This window comes from Phocoena phocoena, chromosome 19 (assembly GCF_963924675.1).
Source record: "Phocoena phocoena chromosome 19, mPhoPho1.1, whole genome shotgun sequence".
In the NCBI taxonomy this organism is placed as follows: domain Eukaryota; kingdom Metazoa; phylum Chordata; class Mammalia; order Artiodactyla; family Phocoenidae; genus Phocoena; species Phocoena phocoena.
The window spans coordinates 39,799,499-39,812,062 of record NC_089237.1 but is presented as its reverse complement, the minus strand read 5'-3'; the positions used below and the strand labels follow the sequence as shown (position 1 = coordinate 39,812,062).

General features: G+C 77.0%; 12 non-coding genes across 12 annotated transcripts; all 12 read left to right on the top strand.

The window, feature by feature from the left end:
• Positions 1-823: 823 nt before the first annotated feature.
• LOC136139319 (5S ribosomal RNA) lies at positions 824-942 on the top strand. Its single transcript, XR_010656858.1, has one exon. It is a non-coding gene; the product is annotated as a 5S ribosomal RNA (ribosomal RNA).
• Positions 943-1,843: 901 nt separating this feature from the next.
• On the top strand, positions 1,844-1,962 carry LOC136139317 (5S ribosomal RNA). The gene has a single exon (XR_010656856.1). It is a non-coding gene; the product is annotated as a 5S ribosomal RNA (ribosomal RNA).
• Positions 1,963-2,863: 901 nt separating this feature from the next.
• On the top strand, positions 2,864-2,982 carry LOC136139316 (5S ribosomal RNA). Its single transcript, XR_010656855.1, has one exon. It is a non-coding gene; the product is annotated as a 5S ribosomal RNA (ribosomal RNA).
• Positions 2,983-3,883: 901 nt separating this feature from the next.
• On the top strand, positions 3,884-4,002 carry LOC136139315 (5S ribosomal RNA). Its single transcript, XR_010656854.1, has one exon. It is a non-coding gene; the product is annotated as a 5S ribosomal RNA (ribosomal RNA).
• A 901-nt stretch (positions 4,003-4,903) lies between these two features.
• On the top strand, positions 4,904-5,022 carry LOC136139314 (5S ribosomal RNA). Its single transcript, XR_010656853.1, has one exon. It is a non-coding gene; the product is annotated as a 5S ribosomal RNA (ribosomal RNA).
• A 924-nt stretch (positions 5,023-5,946) lies between these two features.
• On the top strand, positions 5,947-6,065 carry LOC136139313 (5S ribosomal RNA). Its single transcript, XR_010656852.1, has one exon. It is a non-coding gene; the product is annotated as a 5S ribosomal RNA (ribosomal RNA).
• Positions 6,066-6,989: 924 nt separating this feature from the next.
• LOC136139310 (5S ribosomal RNA) lies at positions 6,990-7,108 on the top strand. The gene has a single exon (XR_010656850.1). It is a non-coding gene; the product is annotated as a 5S ribosomal RNA (ribosomal RNA).
• Positions 7,109-8,032: 924 nt separating this feature from the next.
• LOC136139427 (5S ribosomal RNA) lies at positions 8,033-8,151 on the top strand. Its single transcript, XR_010656964.1, has one exon. It is a non-coding gene; the product is annotated as a 5S ribosomal RNA (ribosomal RNA).
• A 901-nt stretch (positions 8,152-9,052) lies between these two features.
• LOC136139309 (5S ribosomal RNA) lies at positions 9,053-9,171 on the top strand. The gene has a single exon (XR_010656849.1). It is a non-coding gene; the product is annotated as a 5S ribosomal RNA (ribosomal RNA).
• A 901-nt stretch (positions 9,172-10,072) lies between these two features.
• LOC136139308 (5S ribosomal RNA) lies at positions 10,073-10,191 on the top strand. The gene has a single exon (XR_010656848.1). It is a non-coding gene; the product is annotated as a 5S ribosomal RNA (ribosomal RNA).
• A 901-nt stretch (positions 10,192-11,092) lies between these two features.
• LOC136139307 (5S ribosomal RNA) lies at positions 11,093-11,211 on the top strand. Its single transcript, XR_010656847.1, has one exon. It is a non-coding gene; the product is annotated as a 5S ribosomal RNA (ribosomal RNA).
• A 901-nt stretch (positions 11,212-12,112) lies between these two features.
• Positions 12,113-12,231, top strand: LOC136139306 (5S ribosomal RNA). The gene has a single exon (XR_010656846.1). It is a non-coding gene; the product is annotated as a 5S ribosomal RNA (ribosomal RNA).
• The last annotated feature ends 333 nt before the right edge of the window (positions 12,232-12,564 follow it).

Genomic DNA, 12,564 nt, shown 5'->3' with positions numbered 1-12,564 from the left:
TCCCACCACGGCGCGCGTGCGCCGGAGGGGCCGCTCCCCGCCGGCCCGGCCGGCCGGGCGGCCAGAAGGCGGCCCCGGAAGGCAGCCGCACCCCGGACGCTCCCGGGGTGGCTGGCCCGGACCCAGAATCCGCCGCGGGCCCGGTTGCCGTCCTTTCGGCCAGCGAGCCCCTCGACCTGCACCTGGCCGCCCCCACTGGCGCCCAGCCCCGCTGCCGCCACCTGTGCGCCGGTGTGTCCCGCCACAGCTCCCTCCGGCAGAAGCCCCGCCTCCGCCGTGTCGCCGCGGCCGGGTGCGGGAGCGGGATCGAGGGCCGGGGCCGCTTCCCCGGGCCTGCCGGCCACCAGGGGCGGGCTCCTGAGCTCGGCGGGTGGTGTGCGGGCAAGGGTGGCCTTGCCGGGGCTGAGGGGCCGTGGCGACGCAATGGTGGCTCCCAGTGGCTTCGGGCCAGCTGCTGTCGGGCAGCAGGGCCGGCCCGGGCTGCGGCCGGGCTGTGCCTAGCGCCGCGTGGGCGGGCAGGGGCGATGCCCCAGGGACCGCGGGCCCCGGGCCCCGAAGCCCCCGGGGCCACGTCCCTGTGAGCGACGTGCGGGATCTTGGGCGGGGCGCCAAGCGCCGAAGGGTTTGCTGGGTCACGCCGGCCCTCGGCTGGGAGGTGGTGGCCAAACCCTCCGCCACCGCCCGATACCCGAGACGTCCGTTCCCCCTGCCTGGGCGGGCGGCGGGGTCCCGCCGGGGCGGGCTGACCGCCGGGCTGGCTGGCCCTAAGGCGCCAGCGCCAGCGCAACTGGGCCTCAAGAGGCAGCCCGCGGTCCCCGCCCCCGTCTACGGCCATACCACCCTGAACGCGCCCGATCTCGTCTGATCTCGGAAGCTAAGCAGGGTCGGGCCTGGTTAGTACTTGGATGGGAGACCGCCTGGGAATACCGGGTGCTGTAGGCTTTTTGCCTCCCGCTCCGCCTTCTCCTTTACTCGCCCGCGGGCGGTGGCCGCCGGCTCCGCCCCCGCCGGGCCCCGCTGCAGGCCCCACCTCCTCAGGCCCCTCCCACCACGGCGCGCGTGCGCCGGAGGGGCCGCTCCCCGCCGGCCCGGCCGGCCGGGCGGCCAGAAGGCGGCCCCGGAAGGCAGCCGCACCCCGGACGCTCCCGGGGTGGCTGGCCCGGACCCAGAATCCGCCGCGGGCCCGGTTGCCGTCCTTTCGGCCAGCGAGCCCCTCGACCTGCACCTGGCCGCCCCCACTGGCGCCCAGCCCCGCTGCCGCCACCTGTGCGCCGGTGTGTCCCGCCACAGCTCCCTCCGGCAGAAGCCCCGCCTCCGCCGTGTCGCCGCGGCCGGGTGCGGGAGCGGGATCGAGGGCCGGGGCCGCTTCCCCGGGCCTGCCGGCCACCAGGGGCGGGCTCCTGAGCTCGGCGGGTGGTGTGCGGGCAAGGGTGGCCTTGCCGGGGCTGAGGGGCCGTGGCGACGCAATGGTGGCTCCCAGTGGCTTCGGGCCAGCTGCAGTCGGGCAGCAGGGCCGGCCCGGGCTGCGGCCGGGCTGCGCCTAGCGCCGCGTGGGCGGGCAGGGGCGATGCCCCAGGGACCGCGGGCCCCGGGCCCCGAAGCCTCCGGGGCCACGTCCCTGTGAGCGACGTGCGGGATCTTGGGCGGGGCGCCAAGCGCCGAAGGGTTTGCTGGGTCACGCCGGCCCTCGGCTGGGAGGTGGTGGCCAAACCCTCCGCCACCGCCCGATACCCGAGACGTCCGTTCCCCCTGCCTGGGCGGGCTGACCGCCGGGCTGGCTGGCCCTAAGGCGCCAGCGCCAGCGCAACTGGGCCTCAAGAGGCAGCCCGCGGTCCCCGCCCCCGTCTACGGCCATACCACCCTGAACGCGCCCGATCTCGTCTGATCTCGGAAGCTAAGCAGGGTCGGGCCTGGTTAGTACTTGGATGGGAGACCGCCTGGGAATACCGGGTGCTGTAGGCTTTTTGCCTCCCGCTCCGCCTTCTCCTTTACTCGCCCGCGGGCGGTGGCCGCCGGCTCCGCCCCCGCCGGGCCCCGCTGCAGGCCCCACCTCCTCAGGCCCCTCCCACCACGGCGCGCGTGCGCCGGAGGGGCCGCTCCCCGCCGGCCCGGCCGGCCGGGCGGCCAGAAGGCGGCCCCGGAAGGCAGCCGCACCCCGGACGCTCCCGGGGTGGCTGGCCCGGACCCAGAATCCGCCGCGGGCCCGGTTGCCGTCCTTTCGGCCAGCGAGCCCCTCGACCTGCACCTGGCCGCCCCCACTGGCGCCCAGCCCCGCTGCCGCCACCTGTGCGCCGGTGTGTCCCGCCACAGCTCCCTCCGGCAGAAGCCCCGCCTCCGCCGTGTCGCCGCGGCCGGGTGCGGGAGCGGGATCGAGGGCCGGGGCCGCTTCCCCGGGCCTGCCGGCCACCAGGGGCGGGCTCCTGAGCTCGGCGGGTGGTGTGCGGGCAAGGGTGGCCTTGCCGGGGCTGAGGGGCCGTGGCGACGCAATGGTGGCTCCCAGTGGCTTCGGGCCAGCTGCTGTCGGGCAGCAGGGCCGGCCCGGGCTGCGGCCGGGCTGCGCCTAGCGCCGCGTGGGCGGGCAGGGGCGATGCCCCAGGGACCGCGGGCCCCGGGCCCCGAAGCCCCCGGGGCCACGTCCCTGTGAGCGACGTGCGGGATCTTGGGCGGGGCGCCAAGCGCCGAAGGGTTTGCTGGGTCACGCCGGCCCTCGGCTGGGAGGTGGTGGCCAAACCCTCCGCCACCGCCCGATACCCGAGACGTCCGTTCCCCCTGCCTGGGCGGGCTGACCGCCGGGCTGGCTGGCCCTAAGGCGCCAGCGCCAGCGCAACTGGGCCTCAAGAGGCAGCCCGCGGTCCCCGCCCCCGTCTACGGCCATACCACCCTGAACGCGCCCGATCTCGTCTGATCTCGGAAGCTAAGCAGGGTCGGGCCTGGTTAGTACTTGGATGGGAGACCGCCTGGGAATACCGGGTGCTGTAGGCTTTTTGCCTCCCGCTCCGCCTTCTCCTTTACTCGCCCGCGGGCGGTGGCCGCCGGCTCCGCCCCCGCCGGGCCCCGCTGCAGGCCCCACCTCCTCAGGCCCCTCCCACCACGGCGCGCGTGCGCCGGAGGGGCCGCTCCCCGCCGGCCCGGCCGGCCGGGCGGCCAGAAGGCGGCCCCGGAAGGCAGCCGCACCCCGGACGCTCCCGGGGTGGCTGGCCCGGACCCAGAATCCGCCGCGGGCCCGGTTGCCGTCCTTTCGGCCAGCGAGCCCCTCGACCTGCACCTGGCCGCCCCCACTGGCGCCCAGCCCCGCTGCCGCCACCTGTGCGCCGGTGTGTCCCGCCACAGCTCCCTCCGGCAGAAGCCCCGCCTCCGCCGTGTCGCCGCGGCCGGGTGCGGGAGCGGGATCGAGGGCCGGGGCCGCTTCCCCGGGCCTGCCGGCCACCAGGGGCGGGCTCCTGAGCTCGGCGGGTGGTGTGCGGGCAAGGGTGGCCTTGCCGGGGCTGAGGGGCCGTGGCGACGCAATGGTGGCTCCCAGTGGCTTCGGGCCAGCTGCTGTCGGGCAGCAGGGCCGGCCCGGGCTGCGGCCGGGCTGCGCCTAGCGCCGCGTGGGCGGGCAGGGGCGATGCCCCAGGGACCGCGGGCCCCGGGCCCCGAAGCCCCCGGGGCCACGTCCCTGTGAGCGACGTGCGGGATCTTGGGCGGGGCGCCAAGCGCCGAAGGGTTTGCTGGGTCACGCCGGCCCTCGGCTGGGAGGTGGTGGCCAAACCCTCCGCCACCGCCCGATACCCGAGACGTCCGTTCCCCCTGCCTGGGCGGGCTGACCGCCGGGCTGGCTGGCCCTAAGGCGCCAGCGCCAGCGCAACTGGGCCTCAAGAGGCAGCCCGCGGTCCCCGCCCCCGTCTACGGCCATACCACCCTGAACGCGCCCGATCTCGTCTGATCTCGGAAGCTAAGCAGGGTCGGGCCTGGTTAGTACTTGGATGGGAGACCGCCTGGGAATACCGGGTGCTGTAGGCTTTTTGCCTCCCGCTCCGCCTTCTCCTTTACTCGCCCGCGGGCGGTGGCCGCCGGCTCCGCCCCCGCCGGGCCCCGCTGCAGGCCCCACCTCCTCAGGCCCCTCCCACCACGGCGCGCGTGCGCCGGAGGGGCCGCTCCCCGCCGGCCCGGCCGGCCGGGCGGCCAGAAGGCGGCCCCGGAAGGCAGCCGCACCCCGGACGCTCCCGGGGTGGCTGGCCCGGACCCAGAATCCGCCGCGGGCCCGGTTGCCGTCCTTTCGGCCAGCGAGCCCCTCGACCTGCACCTGGCCGCCCCCACTGGCGCCCAGCCCCGCTGCCGCCACCTGTGCGCCGGTGTGTCCCGCCACAGCTCCCTCCGGCAGAAGCCCCGCCTCCGCCGTGTCGCCGCGGCCGGGTGCGGGAGCGGGATCGAGGGCCGGGGCCGCTTCCCCGGGCCTGCCGGCCACCAGGGGCGGGCTCCTGAGCTCGGCGGGTGGTGTGCGGGCAAGGGTGGCCTTGCCGGGGCTGAGGGGCCGTGGCGACGCAATGGTGGCTCCCAGTGGCTTCGGGCCAGCTGCTGTCGGGCAGCAGGGCCGGCCCGGGCTGCGGCCGGGCTGCGCCTAGCGCCGCGTGGGCGGGCAGGGGCGATGCCCCAGGGACCGCGGGCCCCGGGCCCCGAAGCCCCCGGGGCCACGTCCCTGTGAGCGACGTGCGGGATCTTGGGCGGGGCGCCAAGCGCCGAAGGGTTTGCTGGGTCACGCCGGCCCTCGGCTGGGAGGTGGTGGCCAAACCCTCCGCCACCGCCCGATACCCGAGACGTCCGTTCCCCCTGCCTGGGCGGGCTGACCGCCGGGCTGGCTGGCCCTAAGGCGCCAGCGCCAGCGCAACTGGGCCTCAAGAGGCAGCCCGCGGTCCCCGCCCCCGTCTACGGCCATACCACCCTGAACGCGCCCGATCTCGTCTGATCTCGGAAGCTAAGCAGGGTCGGGCCTGGTTAGTACTTGGATGGGAGACCGCCTGGGAATACCGGGTGCTGTAGGCTTTTTGCCTCCCGCTCCGCCTTCTCCTTTACTCGCCCGCGGGCGGTGGCCGCCGGCTCCGCCCCCGCCGGGCCCCGCTGCAGGCCCCACCTCCTCAGGCCCCTCCCACCACGGCGCGCGTGCGCCGGAGGGGCCGCTCCCCGCCGGCCCGGCCGGCCGGGCGGCCAGAAGGCGGCCCCGGAAGGCAGCCGCACCCCGGACGCTCCCGGGGTGGCTGGCCCGGACCCAGAATCCGCCGCGGGCCCGGTTGCCGTCCTTTCGGCCAGCGAGCCCCTCGACCTGCACCTGGCCGCCCCCACTGGCGCCCAGCCCCGCTGCCGCCACCTGTGCGCCGGTGTGTCCCGCCACAGCTCCCTCCGGCAGAAGCCCCGCCTCCGCCGTGTCGCCGCGGCCGGGTGCGGGAGCGGGATCGAGGGCCGGGGCCGCTTCCCCGGGCCTGCCGGCCACCAGGGGCGGGCTCCTGAGCTCGGCGGGTGGTGTGCGGGCAAGGGTGGCCTTGCCGGGGCTGAGGGGCCGTGGCGACGCAATGGTGGCTCCCAGTGGCTTCGGGCCAGCTGCAGTCGGGCAGCAGGGCCGGCCCGGGCTGCGGCCGGGCTGCGCCTAGCGCCGCGTGGGCGGGCAGGGGCGATGCCCCAGGGACCGCGGGCCCCGGGCCCCGAAGCCTCCGGGGCCACGTCCCTGTGAGCGACGTGCGGGATCTTGGGCGGGGCGCCAAGCGCCGAAAGGTTTGCTGGGTCACGCCGGCCCTCGGCTGGGAGGTGGTGGCCAAACCCTCCGCCACCGCCCGATACCCGAGACCTCCGTTCCCCCTGCCTGGGCGGGCGGCGGGGTCCCGCCGGGGCGGGCTGACCGCCGGGCTGGCTGGCCCTAAGGCGCCAGCGCCAGCGCAACTGGGCCTCAAGAGGCAGCCCGCGGTCCCCGCCCCCGTCTACGGCCATACCACCCTGAACGCGCCCGATCTCGTCTGATCTCGGAAGCTAAGCAGGGTCGGGCCTGGTTAGTACTTGGATGGGAGACCGCCTGGGAATACCGGGTGCTGTAGGCTTTTTGCCTCCCGCTCCGCCTTCTCCTTTACTCGCCCGCGGGCGGTGGCCGCCGGCTCCGCCCCCGCCGGGCCCCGCTGCAGGCCCCACCTCCTCAGGCCCCTCCCACCACGGCGCGCGTGCGCCGGAGGGGCCGCTCCCCGCCGGCCCGGCCGGCCGGGCGGCCAGAAGGCGGCCCCGGAAGGCAGCCGCACCCCGGACGCTCCCGGGGTGGCTGGCCCGGACCCAGAATCCGCCGCGGGCCCGGTTGCCGTCCTTTCGGCCAGCGAGCCCCTCGACCTGCACCTGGCCGCCCCCACTGGCGCCCAGCCCCGCTGCCGCCACCTGTGCGCCGGTGTGTCCCGCCACAGCTCCCTCCGGCAGAAGCCCCGCCTCCGCCGTGTCGCCGCGGCCGGGTGCGGGAGCGGGATCGAGGGCCGGGGCCGCTTCCCCGGGCCTGCCGGCCACCAGGGGCGGGCTCCTGAGCTCGGCGGGTGGTGTGCGGGCAAGGGTGGCCTTGCCGGGGCTGAGGGGCCGTGGCGACGCAATGGTGGCTCCCAGTGGCTTCGGGCCAGCTGCTGTCGGGCAGCAGGGCCGGCCCGGGCTGCGGCCGGGCTGCGCCTAGCGCCGCGTGGGCGGGCAGGGGCGATGCCCCAGGGACCGCGGGCCCCGGGCCCCGAAGCCCCCGGGGCCACGTCCCTGTGAGCGACGTGCGGGATCTTGGGCGGGGCGCCAAGCGCCGAAGGGTTTGCTGGGTCACGCCGGCCCTCGGCTGGGAGGTGGTGGCCAAACCCTCCGCCACCGCCCGATACCCGAGACGTCCGTTCCCCCTGCCTGGGCGGGCGGCGGGGTCCCGCCGGGGCGGGCTGACCGCCGGGCTGGCTGGCCCTAAGGCGCCAGCGCCAGCGCAACTGGGCCTCAAGAGGCAGCCCGCGGTCCCCGCCCCCGTCTACGGCCATACCACCCTGAACGCGCCCGATCTCGTCTGATCTCGGAAGCTAAGCAGGGTCGGGCCTGGTTAGTACTTGGATGGGAGACCGCCTGGGAATACCGGGTGCTGTAGGCTTTTTGCCTCCCGCTCCGCCTTCTCCTTTACTCGCCCGCGGGCGGTGGCCGCCGGCTCCGCCCCCGCCGGGCCCCGCTGCAGGCCCCACCTCCTCAGGCCCCTCCCACCACGGCGCGCGTGCGCCGGAGGGGCCGCTCCCCGCCGGCCCGGCCGGCCGGGCGGCCAGAAGGCGGCCCCGGAAGGCAGCCGCACCCCGGACGCTCCCGGGGTGGCTGGCCCGGACCCAGAATCCGCCGCGGGCCCGGTTGCCGTCCTTTCGGCCAGCGAGCCCCTCGACCTGCACCTGGCCGCCCCCACTGGCGCCCAGCCCCGCTGCCGCCACCTGTGCGCCGGTGTGTCCCGCCACAGCTCCCTCCGGCAGAAGCCCCGCCTCCGCCGTGTCGCCGCGGCCGGGTGCGGGAGCGGGATCGAGGGCCGGGGCCGCTTCCCCGGGCCTGCCGGCCACCAGGGGCGGGCTCCTGAGCTCGGCGGGTGGTGTGCGGGCAAGGGTGGCCTTGCCGGGGCTGAGGGGCCGTGGCGACGCAATGGTGGCTCCCAGTGGCTTCGGGCCAGCTGCTGTCGGGCAGCAGGGCCGGCCCGGGCTGCGGCCGGGCTGTGCCTAGCGCCGCGTGGGCGGGCAGGGGCGATGCCCCAGGGACCGCGGGCCCCGGGCCCCGAAGCCCCCGGGGCCACGTCCCTGTGAGCGACGTGCGGGATCTTGGGCGGGGCGCCAAGCGCCGAAGGGTTTGCTGGGTCACGCCGGCCCTCGGCTGGGAGGTGGTGGCCAAACCCTCCGCCACCGCCCGATACCCGAGACGTCCGTTCCCCCTGCCTGGGCGGGCGGCGGGGTCCCGCCGGGGCGGGCTGACCGCCGGGCTGGCTGGCCCTAAGGCGCCAGCGCCAGCGCAACTGGGCCTCAAGAGGCAGCCCGCGGTCCCCGCCCCCGTCTACGGCCATACCACCCTGAACGCGCCCGATCTCGTCTGATCTCGGAAGCTAAGCAGGGTCGGGCCTGGTTAGTACTTGGATGGGAGACCGCCTGGGAATACCGGGTGCTGTAGGCATTTTGCCTCCCGCTCCGCCTTCTCCTTTACTCGCCCGCGGGCGGTGGCCGCCGGCTCCGCCCCCGCCGGGCCCCGCTGCAGGCCCCACCTCCTCAGGCCCCTCCCACCACGGCGCGCGTGCGCCGGAGGGGCCGCTCCCCGCCGGCCCGGCCGGCCGGGCGGCCAGAAGGCGGCCCCGGAAGGCAGCCGCACCCCGGACGCTCCCGGGGTGGCTGGCCCGGACCCAGAATCCGCCGCGGGCCCGGTTGCCGTCCTTTCGGCCAGCGAGCCCCTCGACCTGCACCTGGCCGCCCCCACTGGCGCCCAGCCCCGCTGCCGCCACCTGTGCGCCGGTGTGTCCCGCCACAGCTCCCTCCGGCAGAAGCCCCGCCTCCGCCGTGTCGCCGCGGCCGGGTGCGGGAGCGGGATCGAGGGCCGGGGCCGCTTCCCCGGGCCTGCCGGCCACCAGGGGCGGGCTCCTGAGCTCGGCGGGTGGTGTGCGGGCAAGGGTGGCCTTGCCGGGGCTGAGGGGCCGTGGCGACGCAATGGTGGCTCCCAGTGGCTTCGGGCCAGCTGCAGTCGGGCAGCAGGGCCGGCCCGGGCTGCGGCCGGGCTGCGCCTAGCGCCGCGTGGGCGGGCAGGGGCGATGCCCCAGGGACCGCGGGCCCCGGGCCCCGAAGCCTCCGGGGCCACGTCCCTGTGAGCGACGTGCGGGATCTTGGGCGGGGCGCCAAGCGCCGAAGGGTTTGCTGGGTCACGCCGGCCCTCGGCTGGGAGGTGGTGGCCAAACCCTCCGCCACCGCCCGATACCCGAGACGTCCGTTCCCCCTGCCTGGGCGGGCTGACCGCCGGGCTGGCTGGCCCTAAGGCGCCAGCGCCAGCACAACTGGGCCTCAAGAGGCAGCCCGCGGTCCCCGCCCCCGTCTACGGCCATACCACCCTGAACGCGCCCGATCTCGTCTGATCTCGGAAGCTAAGCAGGGTCGGGCCTGGTTAGTACTTGGATGGGAGACCGCCTGGGAATACCGGGTGCTGTAGGCTTTTTGCCTCCCGCTCCGCCTTCTCCTTTACTCGCCCGCGGGCGGTGGCCGCCGGCTCCGCCCCCGCCGGGCCCCGCTGCAGGCCCCACCTCCTCAGGCCCCTCCCACCACGGCGCGCGTGCGCCGGAGGGGCCGCTCCCCGCCGGCCCGGCCGGCCGGGCGGCCAGAAGGCGGCCCCGGAAGGCAGCCGCACCCCGGACGCTCCCGGGGTGGCTGGCCCGGACCCAGAATCCGCCGCGGGCCCGGTTGCCGTCCTTTCGGCCAGCGAGCCCCTCGACCTGCACCTGGCCACCCCCACTGGCGCCCAGCCCCGCTGCCGCCACCTGTGCGCCGGTGTGTCCCGCCACAGCTCCCTCCGGCAGAAGCCCCGCCTCCGCCGTGTCGCCGCGGCCGGGTGCGGGAGCGGGATCGAGGGCCGGGGCCGCTTCCCCGGGCCTGCCGGCCACCAGGGGCGGGCTCCTGAGCTCGGCGGGTGGTGTGCGGGCAAGGGTGGCCTTGCCGGGGCTGAGGGGCCGTGGCGACGCAATGGTGGCTCCCAGTGGCTTCGGGCCAGCTGCTGTCGGGCAGCAGGGCCGGCCCGGGCTGCGGCCGGGCTGCGCCTAGCGCCGCGTGGGCGGGCAGGGGCGATGCCCCAGGGACCGCGGGCCCCGGGCCCCGAAGCCCCCGGGGCCACGTCCCTGTGAGCGACGTGCGGGATCTTGGGCGGGGCGCCAAGCGCCGAAGGGTTTGCTGGGTCACGCCGGCCCTCGGCTGGGAGGTGGTGGCCAAACCCTCCGCCACCGCCCGATACCCGAGACGTCCGTTCCCCCTGCCTGGGCGGGCTGACCGCCGGGCTGGCTGGCCCTAAGGCGCCAGCGCCAGCGCAACTGGGCCTCAAGAGGCAGCCCGCGGTCCCCGCCCCCGTCTACGGCCATACCACCCTGAACGCGCCCGATCTCGTCTGATCTCGGAAGCTAAGCAGGGTCGGGCCTGGTTAGTACTTGGATGGGAGACCGCCTGGGAATACCGGGTGCTGTAGGCTTTTTGCCTCCCGCTCCGCCTTCTCCTTTACTCGCCCGCGGGCGGTGGCCGCCGGCTCCGCCCCCGCCGGGCCCCGCTGCAGGCCCCACCTCCTCAGGCCCCTCCCACCACGGCGCGCGTGCGCCGGAGGGGCCGCTCCCCGCCGGCCCGGCCGGCCGGGCGGCCAGAAGGCGGCCCCGGAAGGCAGCCGCACCCCGGACGCTCCCGGGGTGGCTGGCCCGGACCCAGAATCCGCCGCGGGCCCGGTTGCCGTCCTTTCGGCCAGCGAGCCCCTCGACCTGCACCTGGCCGCCCCCACTGGCGCCCAGCCCCGCTGCCGCCACCTGTGCGCCGGTGTGTCCCGCCACAGCTCCCTCCGGCAGAAGCCCCGCCTCCGCCGTGTCGCCGCGGCCGGGTGCGGGAGCGGGATCGAGGGCCGGGGCCGCTTCCCCGGGCCTGCCGGCCACCAGGGGCGGGCTCCTGAGCTCGGCGGGTGGTGTGCGGGCAAGGGTGGCCTTGCCGGGGCTGAGGGGCCGTGGCGACGCAATGGTGGCTCCCAGTGGCTTCGGGCCAGCTGCTGTCGGGCAGCAGGGCCGGCCCGGGCTGCGGCCGGGCTGCGCCTAGCGCCGCGTGGGCGGGCAGGGGCGATGCCCCAGGGACCGCGGGCCCCGGGCCCCGAAGCCCCCGGGGCCACGTCCCTGTGAGCGACGTGCGGGATCTTGGGCGGGGCGCCAAGCGCCGAAGGGTTTGCTGGGTCACGCCGGCCCTCGGCTGGGAGGTGGTGGCCAAACCCTCCGCCACCGCCCGATACCCGAGACGTCCGTTCCCCCTGCCTGGGCGGGCTGACCGCCGGGCTGGCTGGCCCTAAGGCGCCAGCGCCAGCGCAACTGGGCCTCAAGAGGCAGCCCGCGGTCCCCGCCCCCGTCTACGGCCATACCACCCTGAACGCGCCCGATCTCGTCTGATCTCGGAAGCTAAGCAGGGTCGGGCCTGGTTAGTACTTGGATGGGAGACCGCCTGGGAATACCGGGTGCTGTAGGCTTTTTGCCTCCCGCTCCGCCTTCTCCTTTACTCGCCCGCGGGCGGTGGCCGCCGGCTCCGCCCCCGCCGGGCCCCGCTGCAGGCCCCACCTCCTCAGGCCCCTCCCACCACGGCGCGCGTGCGCCGGAGGGGCCGCTCCCCGCCGGCCCGGCCGGCCGGGCGGCCAGAAGGCGGCCCCGGAAGGCAGCCGCACCCCGGACGCTCCCGGGGTGGCTGGCCCGGACCCAGAATCCGCCGCGGGCCCGGTTGCCGTCCTTTCGGCCAGCGAGCCCCTCGACCTGCACCTGGCCGCCCCCACTGGCGCCCAGCCCCGCTGCCGCCACCTGTGCGCCGGTGTGTCCCGCCACAGCTCCCTCCGGCAGAAGCCCCGCCTCCGCCGTGTCGCCGCGGCCGGGTGCGGGAGCGGGATCGAGGGCCGGGGCCGCTTCCCCGGGCCTGCCGGCCACCAGGGGCGGGCTCCTGAGCTCGGCGGGTGGTGTGCGGGCAAGGGTGGCCTTGCCGGGGCTGAGGGGCCGTGGCGACGCAATGGTGGCTCCCAGTGGCTTCGGGCCAGCTGCTGTCGGGCAGCAGGGCCGGCCCGGGCTGCGGCCGGGCTGCGCCTAGCGCCGCGTGGGCGGGCAGGGGCGATGCCCCAGGGACCGCGGGCCCCGGGCCCCGAAGCCCCCGGGGCCACGTCCCTGTGAGCGACGTGCGGGATCTTGGGCGGGGCGCCAAGCGCCGAAGGGTTTGCTGGGTCACGCCGGCCCTCGGCTGGGAGGTGGTGGCCAAACCCTCCGCCACCGCCCGATACCCGAGACGTCCGTTCCCCCTGCCTGGGCGGGCTGACCGCCGGGCTGGCTGGCCCTAAGGCGCCAGCGCCAGCGCAACTGGGCCTCAAGAGGCAGCCCGCGGTCCCCGCCCCCGTCTACGGCCATACCACCCTGAACGCGCCCGATCTCGTCTGATCTCGGAAGCTAAGCAGGGTCGGGCCTGGTTAGTACTTGGATGGGAGACCGCCTGGGAATACCGGGTGCTGTAGGCTTTTTGCCTCCCGCTCCGCCTTCTCCTTTACTCGCCCGCGGGCGGTGGCCGCCGGCTCCGCCCCCGCCGGGCCCCGCTGCAGGCCCCACCTCCTCAGGCCCCTCCCACCACGGCGCGCGTGCGCCGGAGGGGCCGCTCCCCGCCGGCCCGGCCGGCCGGGCGGCCAGAAGGCGGCCCCGGAAGGCAGCCGCACCCCGGACGCTCCCGGGGTGGCTGGCCCGGACCCAGAATCCGCCGCGGGCCCGGTTGCCGTCCTTTCGGCCAGCGAGCCCCTCGACCTGCACCTGGCCGCCCCCACTGGCGCCCAGCCCCGCTGCCGCCACCTGTGCGCCGG